A 13,469-nucleotide genomic window follows, 5' to 3' on the forward strand; every position below is an offset into this window, starting at 1 on the left:
CTCGAGCAGTCTTCATGAATGGCCTTCCCAGAATCAGAGGAATTTCTATATCTTCTTTCATTTCCATGACAACAAAATCCACCGGAAATAAGAATTTATCTACCTTTACCAGAACATCTTCTACTACTCCCTGTGGATATTTGATCGACCTGTCTGCCAATTGTAGAGTCATGCGTGTGGGCTTCAACTCTAATTCTCCAATCTTCTTAAACATTGACAGAGGCATAAGATTGATGCTGGCTCCAAGATCAATTAACGCATTCCCAATAGCCAGTTCACCAATGGTGCATGGAATTGTAAAACTACCTGGATCTTTAAACTTTGGAGGAAGCAACTTCTGAATGATAGCACTGCATTGGCCCTGTACTTCTATAGTTTCTTCCTCAATATACTTCTTCTTCTTCTTAGTGAGCAAATCTTTCATGAATCTTGAATAAGCAGGTATTTGTTTCAGTGCTTCTGAGAAAGGCATCTTGATTTCCAATTTCTTGAAAATATCAATAAAACTCTGGAACTGTCTTTCCTTATCCTTTCTACAGACAACCATTGGATATGGAAGAGGTTTCTCATACACATGTTCTTTCTTTTTCTCTCCTTCTCTCTCTTTTTCTTCATCTCCCTGTTTACTCATCTCATCTTTTTCTTCACTCACTTTTTTCTCAATCCCTCTTTCTTCCAGAATTCTTCCTGATCTTGTAGTAATAACATTGCAGTCTGCCTTTGGATTTACTTCAGTGTTTGCCCCAAAGTCTTTCTCTGGTTTTTCTTCCAACTTCTTAGCTAATTGACCCACCTGAATCTCCAAATTCCTAAGTGAGGCTTCTGTGCTTTTATGGTTGGAAATTGATACCTGCATAAACTGCTGAAGAGTTTCTTCCAGTTTTGAAGTTCTGTCTGTCAGAGTAGGTTGTTGCTGAAAGTTCTGTGGAGGTGGTCTGTTGAAAGGAGCAGCTTGTCCCATACTCGGATGAGGTCTCCATCCTTGATTAAAACTTTGACGTTGATCATAATTCGTCTGAAGACCTTGATTTCCCATATAGTGCACTTCTTCATGAGACATGCTTTGCACTGCACATTGACCATTATTATGATTTCCTCCGCACAATTGACAACTCTGAACCATCTGATGTTGAAATTGAGAAACATTCTGCAGTTCTTTAGGTAGCTGAGATAACTTCTTCATTAATGTCTCAAGTTGCTGAGTCATAATCTTGTTCTGAGCTAGTAAAGCATCTTGAGTTTGAAGTTGAAGAACACCTTTTTGTTGAAATTGAGCTCTCTCACTCTGAACTTCATTATCATTTGCAGCCATATTTTCAATCAGATCATGTGCTTCTTCAGGTGTCTTCCATCTGATACTACCTCCAGCTGAGGCATCTAACATTAACTTTGTTTGAGATTTCAGCCCTCCAAGAAACAGATTTAACATTGTAGGCTCATCAAATCCATGAGTAGGGGTTTTTCTCAATAGGCCTTTGAATCTATCCCATGCTTGACCTAGAGTTTCATCAGCATCTTGTTGAAAAGAAGAGATCTCCTGCTTCCCCTTATTGACTTTGGACTGAGGGAAGAACTTATTCAGAAATTTAGCAACCACATCATCCCAGACTGTCAGACTATTCTCTGGAAAATAATTCAGCCACATTTTTGCATTACCAGCCAATGAGAATGGAAATAAGCTGAGTCGGATTGCTTCATCTGGAACCTGATGAATCCTCACTGTATTACAGATCTCCATGAAAGTAGCCAAGTGAGTGTATGGATTCTCGTGAGATAATCCATGAAATTGATTGTTCTGCACCAGATGAATAAGAGCTGGCTTCATCTCCATGTTAGCAGCATTCACCACTGGTCTTGCAATACTGTTGAAGTGCAGAGGTCCTGAGAAAGTATTATAATCTGCAAGAGTACGTCTTCCTTGCCCAGAACCTTCTCCAGTGCGATTATCTTCCATTTCTTCTTTTTCTTGCCCGGATGAAAAGTCCAGAATTTCTTCAGAAATAGCAGAGGCTTCTCTGGATTCTCTACTTTGTCTCCTTCTTCTGCTGTTGTTCCTTCGAGCAGTTCTTTCAATTTCCAGATCAAAAAGTAGATTTTCAACCTGTTCTCTGCTTCTCATACAAAACACAAACCAAAAAGAAACAATCCAAAAATACACAATCTCTACAGATGATAACAAATATGCACAAGAATTCAAATATAATCACAATACACACTTAAACAACAGATAGCTAAAATCAACTAAACCAGATAAACAACAAACAATCAACGAAAACAAAAACAAATCCCCGGCAACGGCGCCAAAAACTTGTTGAGACCTCGGCAAGCGTACCGAATCGTACAAGTAATAAATCAGTAAGTCCGAATATCGTTTTCCAAGAGATTTGTTATGTTTCACTAATTGTTAAAGTTTACTAATTTAGCGATTAATAAACGAAATTTAGTAACACAGATGAATTTTAGCATGCAGATGAAAGTAAAGTGGTAAAAACAGTCTACTAAAAGTTCACTGGGGTTGAAATTCAAGTTCATCACTCCGGTAATTTTCTACTAACACAATTTCTCAAAATTAAGCATCGACATCCTAGGCGCATGCAGTCCTGATTCCTCAGAGACAGTTCTTAATCATTCAAACTAAATTGCTAATTCCTTAGCTAATTCAATTATCAGATTTGCCTTAAACACAATGTCACAGATGACTAAAAATTCCCTCCTATGTCTAGGACTCGAAATCCTTTAGCAGTTCTATCCTAGGTCCGTGGTCTCATACATTTTCCAATGATTTAACCGTTCAAATAGCTCAGATTTCCATCAAAAGCATGAAAAATAAGGATAGAACACAAAATTCATACAAGATCATGCATTAATAGAGAAATTACAAAGAGTTCAGAAATTTACTCTCAACCCCAGTGAAATGGAGTTTTAGCTACACATATACAACATAGAAGAGAGAAATGATGGATTGGATGGTGGAAATTGGTGAATTTCCACCATGGAAGCCCCTTGGAGCAGCTGCAGCAGCGTCCCTGGTCTTCTCCCCGTTCCAGATCCGGTTTTTCCAACTCTGAATCAGCTTTTAACAAAATAATTGAGTCACGGGTTCATTTCTGGACGAACGTCCAATTTCCTGGACGAGCGTCCAACTTCTGGACGAGCGTCCCCTTCTTCGCGCTGGACGAGCGTCCTCTGCATGCTGGACGAGCGTCCTCTGCAAGCTGGACGAACGTTGGACGAGCGCTGGACGAGCGTTCTCACTCTGGACGAGCGCTGGACGAGCGTTCTCACTCTGGACGAGCGTCCTATGCCGAGCGTCGCTGCATGCTGGACGAGCGTCCTCTGCATGCTGGACGAGCGTCCCTTTTCTTCTAAGTGGCGCCCAGGCGCCCCTTTTTATATCGCGCCCGGGCGCGAAACTCTCTGTAAATGCGCGCCCGGGCGCCCTTTTTCTCACGCCCGGGCGCGACCCTCTCGGTAAAATCGCGCCCAGAGTCCTTTTTCTCACGCCCGGGCGCGAAACTTTCGGCAAAACATCATCCATTAAGCCTGGTCCAAGTCTTTTATGATATCCAATCCTTATTTTTCATCAAAATAAACAACAAAAGCATCAAAAACATTTAAACAATCAAAATTATACTAATATCAACAATTATACACTTTTCATGAGAATTAACACTAAAACTTACTCAAAAGCCCCACAATATAAGCAACAAAAACAAGTAAACTTTTCACCTATCAGTGTCCTCGTCGTCGTTTTGATTGAGAGGAAGAGGGAGATCCGATGTAACCAAACACAGAGGGTTGTCTTGGGCGCGCATGTGGAACACGTGATGAGGATGCGGCTGCCGCTCCTCCATCACGCACTCGCAAGACGTGCACTCCGTGATCGAACGCCCGCTGTTTGTCATCGCGCAACGGCCCTGCAATGCCGAGCAGTACAAGCACTTCATTTTTCCTACTGTGAGCCTTGCCGCTTTTCTTTTCGCACCTTATTACTGCGATTCTTACCGACTTACTACAACAAAGCGTTGGCTTCTGTGTGTGGCAGTGAGGGTGAGGAAGATAATGGTGCATGGAGAGAAGTGAGCATCACAAGTAGAAGCAGCCATAATGACAGCAACTTCATGGTCTCTAGCATTGGAAATATGAACATCATGGCTTCTATGGATAAATTCTTCAATCACTGATTGTCTAACAAAACCAAATTTGGATAAACAGGAGAAGATGCTTAAACTTTCAGAGGTATATTAAATTTAAAAATAAAATCATTTTACTAAATTATAATTCTTTTACGTTTTTTAAATTATTTTTAATAATTAATTTTAATTTTTTACTTTCTTATAAACATTTTTACAATTAAATATAACATTAACAATTAACATTTTATATTACTTTAATAACTAGGGACATTTTGATAATCTTAAATTTCTACCCATTAAACAAATTTTTTTATTCTGTCATATCAATCAAATCCTACACCAATTCTCACAAACTTTACTTCTAAATCCACCATCGATTACTTCCAAATCCACTCAAACAAACAACAAAAAAATTACTCTCAAATCCCCTCAAATTCATTCAATCACTCTCCCCCAAATCATCTCCTCCAAATACCCTCAAGTAAAGTTATGCCATGATATAATCAATTGTTATGTTATAAAACATGTAAATGTTTTGTAAAAAGGTATAAATTTTCCTTAAGACATAATAAATACAAAGTGCATAAATTAAAATAAATTTCACAATAAACAGATTTAAAGCTCATATAATAATTTTTTTAAGAAATCCTTTAATGTACTTTAATATATGTGGATAATAGTAATAAAATGATTTCCACACATGGAATTAAAGAATCAGCTTACCACAACAAAAGAAATTTTAAGATAAGTAATTGTAAAATAATTCAATTTTTCAACTACTCCACAAGGTGTGACATAGGCTCCCCTGTTTTGGTAGAAGTTTAGTATTAGGATCTATGAATGTGTTAACAAATTTTGAATTCATCAACCATATTTCCTTTAAAATATCCAATGCATACTTCCTTTCAGACATAATAATACCATCATTAGATTGTGTCACTTCAATACCCAAGAAATATCCAAGTTTGCCAAGATCTTTGGTCTGAAAATAGTTACAAAATTGTTGTTTCATCTGAGAGATGTCATGACTGTTACTACTTGTAAGAACGATGTCATCAACATATATTATCAAGTAGACACATCCAACACCCAAGTGACGATAAAAGACTGAATGATCTACCTCACATCGAGTCATACCAAATTGTTGAACAACATTACTAAATTTTCCAAACCAGACTTGAGATTGTTTTAGGCCATATAAGGACTTGCGAAGACAGCATATCAATCCAAAAGACTCCTCTTGAGAAACAAATTCTAAAGGTTGCTCCATATAAATCTCTTTTTGCAAATCTCTGTTGAGGAATACATTTTCTACCTCGAGATGATAAAGAGGTCATTGTTGAAGAGCCATCATGGCTACAAATAAACTAACAGAAATTATCTTTGTCATTGGAGAAAAAATATATATAGACAGGTCAGATGCACAAGTGATATAAAATAGGTCAAAAGAAACAATAACAACAACAACGGAAGAAGCATGGATGAATATGAAAGAAAAACCCTAAAATTCCAAAATTCTCCAATATACCAAACACAAATATAAAAAGGGAAAAAAAATACAAACACTCTAAATCATTGTCAAAGAAAATGAGAAAAAGGAAAAACCCAATAAATATATATATATATATATATATATTGACCATTCAATAAAACATTAATAAGAATATGAGTTTTATAAAATCCATAGTCTTAAATTTACAAATATTAAATTAAAACCTCACAGTGACGCGTGAAATAAATGCTCTTAATAAAATAGTTGTTAAATTGATTTTAGCATGTGTTTGAATGAACTTTCTTTTAATGACTTTTAAGAAGAAAAAGTTAAAAAATAAATAAATAAATTCTATTAAACTAAATTAATTTGTGTAAAAATTAATAAAAAGTAAGAAAATCTATATAAATTATTTTATAAATTAATTTGTGAATAAACTAATTTTAACCTATAAAGTATTTTCGCATATTTTTCTCATTTGTTAGAAAGAATTTATCCCGATAAGTATTTAATGACTTCACTAGATGATTATCCAAAGAAGAGTTGAACACCAACAAACATAAACAAACATAGAAGTCTTTAGAGTTTGTGTTGTTTCACAATTATCGAATGGCACGAAACTAGACACTGCCAAAACGCAATCTATTTCCCGCATATTACGCCTAAATTTGTTATACGTATGTCAACATTGATGGCTTTCACAGTCTTCAACGTTTCTTCACATATAAGCCAATTGCTACTTTAGAATCATTCTTTGAATCAAAAAATTCAATGAAAAGTTGGGCCAGTCAGATAGTTTATCTGCTTCGAACTAAGCAAAATAAAATATATAAAAATTTTAAAATTTAAATATATTTTAATTTTGTATAAAATCTTATTTCGCACTATATGATTTTGTTTTCCTCAATATTCAAGGCTAAACACGAATAACCTTTTAATATAAACTAAAACCAAAGTGTTAATTTTTTAGATTAAAAATATATTTAACTAAAAATTCAATTACTTTTAGCCTCGGGTGTATATTGTATTTTAAAAGTTAATAATTCATTGTGGGAACAAATTGATTTCAATTATTTTATTGATTTCTCTTCTGCTAATGGTTAAGAACTAATCAATAAGATTTTCCTCTTTAGTTCTATTTAGTTTTTGTCGTATACAAACAATGTGAAGAATCTAGAAGAATGATTACCCATCTTCCTCTTCCTATTTTTAAATAATAAACAATATAAATATTATATATATATATATATATATATATATATATATATATATATATATATTTGTTTATATGCTTATTGATATATATAAAATCTAAAATCTAACGGATCGAAGTTTGATTAAATTGGAGTTTAATAAAACAAACTAGCATTTAATATTTGTAATGTAAATGTTTATTTTATATTTAAAATTTATTAATAAATGGTTTATATTGTGATTGAATTTTGAACTTAATTATTGTCATTTAAAAAAAATAAAATTCAATTAAAATATAAGAAAAAATTAAAATTATTTTCATATTTTATTTTACAAAAAGTAATTCTTGCAAATATTTTCCTTTCATAGAGTTGTAATTTATATAGATTGTTTATTGACTCGGACCATTCCATATTTGTATTAACTAAGTGAAATTGGATTTTTTTTGCCTTTAAAAACTGAAAAAAAAAAATAGCGCAAGAAGTTAAAATAAAACACGGAATTTATTTTGTAGATTATTTATGCACGATTTTACGTTATCATGTTTTAACGTTAAATACTTATTAACTTTACTGAAGATTAATATATTTCTAATAACTTTTAATGGGTTTTCGTAACTACGTCTTTTGAGCATGACCTGATACACTTTTGTTTTAAGTCAAATCGATATATTCTAATAGAAATTAAATATTATTTTGCATTTATTTTACTTTTTTGTGCGTTTTAGCTGAAGTTAAAAAAAAAACTGTCACATGAAATTTTAAATATGCATAGAAGGATCCTACAAAATGAAAAGTGTATAATACATAGTTAAACAAAACAATTTACATATAGATATCAGATAAATGAGTTTTTATTTGTTTAGAAATACTTTACGATAAAAAAAAAAAAAACTAACAAAAGAACTCTTTAGATGGCCAATTCTAATAGATTCTCGCATTTGTTCTTTTCCTATTCTATTTACCTCCTTTAGTAATTTGTTCTCTGATTTTCTACTCAACCAATTTCTTAGTTATCCGAATCAATATCTTAATTTGTTTTCCTTGTGACATCGAATGACTAATTTGATATATACTTTCACGAGTCTCCAAGTCCAAAAAAAAGGTTATTGATTACCTCAAGCACATGATAATGCCAAATTATAATTATTATCATCTTATATTATATATATATATATATATATATATATATATATATATATATATATATATAAGTGGTAATAAATTTTAGAGATTGAATTAGACTTAAATTTTATTATCTTAATATCATATAAAAATCATTTAAATTCTACTTTAGTTGAAATTTTGATATATCTTATCACTTAGTGTCAAACTCTCTTTAATTTTCACACTAGATATCTATGATATGAATGTACAATATCCTTAACATTATAAGGAGATGTATTGAAGATTGGACATTGATAAGAGGTAAAGTCAAATTATAATACATACACTTTTATTCAGTTGGATTAGTGAAGATGAGTTGGACTTAAATTTTGCTAAGGATTAAATATACATTTAATTCTTAAACTTGGATTCAAAATTGGAATTTGTTTCAGTTTCAAACTTTGATACAATTTAGTCTTTAAACTTTAAAAATAAATAAATATAATCATTTTAAACCAGTTGCATAAATTTTTTTTGACATATTAAACCACATTTCAGGTTGACATTTGAGTTGTTACACCATTTGATATATTTCAACTCAAATGTCATCTAGAACATCGTTTAAAAAGTAAAAAAAAGTTGACGACATTGGTTAAAAATACTTATCCATTAATTTTTTTTTTAATTTAGAAACCAAAATGTATTAAAATTTGGGACATGAACGAACTCCAATATTGTTTCCAAATTTAAGGACTAAAAACATATTTAACGCTAGATTTAAGAAAAAGAAAGGTTAAATAAGAGAATTTGTTTAAATACTAATAGTATGCATTGATATTGCTATTTTAATTTGACATGCACAGTACTAAAATAACACAACACAAAGTTGATATTGAGAGGTGTATAACATTGGTTTCAAAACTAACTTTGTTTAAGAGATTTTAAAAGTGTAGGTTTTCTACAATTAGGTTAGGACCAATGTAGAAAGTGTAGAAAGTTACAATATTTTTTTAAGTATGCAACACCATATTTTATGTTGGTTGTGTACATAAAAAATGCTAAATATTATCTTTTGCTTGCCACTATTGAATGTGGACGCTCTATTATGTTTGATGTAATTTTCACAAGTTTGAAAATCCATCTACAATTGAGTAGTCTAGTACTCGCAAGTCTATGAACCAGAGTCCAGGTACAAACTGAATTCATCCATGTTGTCTAACTATCAAGTCCTCTCCTTGATAAAGTTGACAATACATTCAAGGCTTCTTCATCTAACATGTTACTAGTAGTTATTAAGGAGATGTAATAAGTTGTGCATTTCTATGCCTTTCAAACCTCTTAGTGTTATTCTTGTTCTACCACTTGCAATATTGCAACTACCACAATCTTCTTTATCTTCATTCTTCTCGACAAAATGTTATTTGTCTTCATTCTTGTTGTTTAAATCTTCTTCTACATTGTTGTCCAATGCATCATTATGTAGAAAATCATACACTCTTCCAAACTCTACCTCAATGTTTTCATTTTTCACCCTTGTTTCAATTCTTAGAGTTACATTATGAAACTTTTGACTTGGAAGCCATTTTTATTTCAATGAAGATAACATCCTGACTGATAATGCACTTCAAGAATTTTGGTTCAAGACTTCATAATTTGTATGCTTTCACTCATTTTGGATATTTTAGAAACATGCGTTTAACAATACATGCTTTTATATTTCCTTGTCTTGTGTGAGCATGGGAAACACAACCAGAGATTCTTAGATTATCAAGGCTCACAACAACTCCTGCTCTGAATTTAGGTCGCTTCCTATATTGGTTGTTTGTTGTCTTGTTTCCTTAGGTTTAACAACTTAACTTTGCCTTGTGACTCCATTTTGTCCTCCGTGTTGGAACGAGGATCCAAGTTAACCATGACCATTTTGGATAGTTTGGCCTTGCACGGTGGAATATATGGCGTCACCTTGAGTCTTACCGCTTAGCACTCTCGCACGATTTTTTATCTACATCCACCCTGCAAATTGTTCCCTTATCAAAAGAGAACTTCATCATCAAGTGTGGTGTGGAAACTATGGAACCAAAGGCGTTAAGGAAGGGTCGCCTGATCAATACGTTGTACGAAGTGTTAGCCTCCACTAGGAGATACCTCACCCAGATCTCCTGGTTGTCCTGACCAATTCTGAACCTCATCTTGAGATCTGAATAGCCTCGGGTGTCCACCTTTTCTCTTGAGAACCTAATGATTTGCTCATTGTATGGGACAATGAGGTCCTCAAATAGGTCCATCTTTAAGAATGTCTTCTAGTACAAGATGTTGACCAAGCTTCCTTGGTGAATCAACACTTTGCTCACCCCGTACTAGGCAATCTCCGCAATGATGATAACGATGGGGTCATCCTGATCTGGGTCTAGATCCTTGAAATCCTCATTCGTGAAAGTGATGGGTGACATAGTCCTCGACTTTTGATCGACGAGGTGGAATGTCTTGAGGGCTCAGATATGTCTTTTCCTCGTAGATGTTGATGATCTGCCTCCTACGAACCCTCCCGAGATCGTGTTGATGTGCCCTCAAAGCGGATAACCTCTATTACTTTGGTGCTTGGAGGGCTTTCTTCTGCTCTTGGTTCTTAAAGTACAATGTTAACTCCTCTCAAGGCTACATCTGTTATGCATGCTTCCTTCCTCTCACCCAGTTTTGTTGACGTACTTCTTGAGGTGACCTGGTCAGATCAACTCCTCATTTTTGTCATGAAGGGTGGTATATTCCTTTGTGGTGTCCCCTATATTTTTGTGATATAAGCAATGTTTAGCGTTAGCACCTTGGGGGTGACTCTCTTTCTTTGAGGGGGTATCAAATCGACAATCAGAGCTTCTTCATGTATCTTAGCTCTAGGCACGTTGAGTGGGGTGTATTCATGAAACTATGGCCTCCTTGGTAGTTCCTTAGGGAAGAGTCACCTCCTTTCCCGTTCAGTTTCTTTTCTCACTAAGGCCTCTTGCTTCATTTGTCGTCGAAAATATCACATATCTTTAACCCGTATGAACTTTGCGACTCACTCCTTTAACTCATCCATGTTTGTCGCTGGCCTCATACAAAGGTTGTCAACGAATGGTGCAGGTCGTAAGGCCATGATCATGTGATGCAAGGCCACCTTGTGACTGAGATTCTTTATCTGCCTTGCAATCCTCCTACACCACTCCATGAAAGCAAGAAGTGATTCCTCCTTATCCTGACTGATATTCATAAGGCAAGGGATGTAAGATGGTGAGGCCAACTGGTGGCAAATTGAGCCCCAAGTCGTGAGCAGATGGTCATGAAGCTGTCGGTGGAGTTGGGGTAGTGAATTGAACCATACTAGTGCTTCTCCTTTAAGAGAGATGAAAAAGGCTCTACACTAGATGAGATCACTCAATGTGAACGCCATCTGGTTCACAAACATTCTAAGATGTTCGTTGGGGTCGGTGGAATAATCATTCTTCTCAAAAGCCAGAGGAATCCACCTATTGGACATGAGGTTTCCATTATTCTCGACATGAAGGGAAGTAGCCCAACCGTGTTGACTATCTCCATGAACGGGTTATCCCTGTTAGCTCTCGTGTTGCCTTCATAGATGGTCTTGCACGGGTCCTCTGCAGCCTGGTCAAGGTAGGCTGAGTTGGTGCAAGAGGCACTGAATGTTAGCACTCTGCTCTTGAAGCATGGTCATGTTCTCAACACGGAGGATTGTCAACTCCTCCTCATACCTGCACTTCATCTTCTCCATTTATCACTACATGTTTTTAAGCATTTCAAGTTAGTTGGGCTGATTCTCCGACTCCTCTACTACTGAGTTTCTCGTCATGTTCCTTGTGGTCACCATAGGGTTTAGTTGTTGATCACTCGGTCCCATAGAAAGCGCCAAAATGTTTCGAGTATGGGGTCGAAGTCAACGGTTCAAGTGATGTGAGGTCGTCTGAAGTCCAAATATTGCCAAAAAGTAAGCTCTCATTCGTCCAAACCACTCAAAGGGTACCTACAAAAGACCCTCCAATGTCAAAGTCAGCTCAATGTTTGGTAGTTAACAATTTATGTAGTAGTAAATGCACGTAACCCACCTCCTTACCTCAAGTCTCTATTTATAGGTTTTGAGGTGGGCTTTTGATTAACTTTAACCTAATTATGACATAATTGTGTGTAATCATATTTTACTCTTAAGTTTATCAACATTAGGTTTAATGTATTTGATTTTATTCATGACCGATCAATTTGCTTGGTAGCCAGTCAGGTTCGTTGGTAGCTCGCTAGATGATCTGAGCAATGGTTGATTGTCTAGTCTATAGCTGACCGATCGATCATAAATACATAGTTTGCTAGTAACTCGCTAGATGGTATGAATTATACCGTCTAATATGTGACTAACCAATCAGTCATATAATACAACTTTTATAAATTTACTTATAAATTAATTAATTTTAAAGTCAAATATATTTTTTCCTCTATATTTTTTCTTCAACTTTTTCTAAAAAAAAATAGTGATAATTGTTGCAATACTAGTTTTAGGTTTTAATGAAGGTTGAAAGTTCCATGCTTCTCCATAGGAATTTCTCCATAGCAACAATATGAAAAATAAAACTTCTCCATAATCTATCCCGTAAGTTCAAAAAAAAAATTATATATAACCTTTTTACAAATTAACTTATAAATAAATTAATTTTAACTTATACAGTCAAATACATCGTTTTTCTCTGCAATTTTGCTTCAAACTTTTTTACAAAAAGAATACAGTGATAATTGTGGCTATACTAGTTTTAGCTTTTAATGAGGGTTTTCCCTCTCAAATCCTACCCATATGTTTCTGAAAACGAGCGAACTTCGAACTCAAAAAATGTTGACATGCATCTCTCCATAAGAAAATAAAAGAAACTTTCCCATAAATATAATCTAACCCATCATTTAAAACTAAAAAATTTAAAAAATGATACATAACTTGTTTACAAATTAACTTATAAATAAATTAATTTTAACTTATACTAAAGTAATGAAATACATTTTTTTCACTATAATTTTGCTTAATTTTGTTTTAATAGAGTAGTGATAACCGTGGCTATACTAGTTTTAGCTTTCAATGAGTTTGATTACCCCGTTAAACTCTACCCACAAGTTTGTGAAAAGGAGTGTACTTCCAACACAAAGTTGAGAATGTTGAAAGTTCCATTCTTCTCACTTTTTCCTTCCGCAGACGTATGCAAGATGTTATAACATCTTACGTTACAATTTCTTTCCCACAAGACACGCTACCTCCTCCGCAAACTTTTCTTCATGTATGATATATCAATCACTTCTCATAACAATTTTTTAACAATATATCACCTGTTATTATTTTATTGATTGGTTTAAATTTATTTTTAAAAAAATATTTAAAACAGATGAATCAGGAACCATAATAAACATTGTAAAAAAGTTATAAAAAAAAAATTGTTAAAAAAATATTTTCCTTACTCCATACATGCCTTCCAACACCTATAAATACCCACCTCACATTCTTTGAACCAACCAAACAAA

The 13,469-nt window shown here is 34.1% G+C and overlaps 1 non-coding gene across 1 annotated transcript; it reads left to right on the forward strand.

Annotated features, from left to right (window-relative positions):
• Nucleotides 1-1,442: 1,442 nt before the first annotated feature.
• LOC128196838 (small nucleolar RNA R71) lies at nucleotides 1,443-1,545 on the forward strand. Its single transcript, XR_008249244.1, has one exon. It is a non-coding gene; the product is annotated as a small nucleolar RNA R71 (small nucleolar RNA).
• The last annotated feature ends 11,924 nt before the right edge of the window (nucleotides 1,546-13,469 follow it).

Source organism: Vigna angularis, chromosome 5 (assembly GCF_016808095.1).
Source record: "Vigna angularis cultivar LongXiaoDou No.4 chromosome 5, ASM1680809v1, whole genome shotgun sequence".
Classification (NCBI taxonomy): Eukaryota; Viridiplantae; Streptophyta; class Magnoliopsida; order Fabales; family Fabaceae; genus Vigna; species Vigna angularis.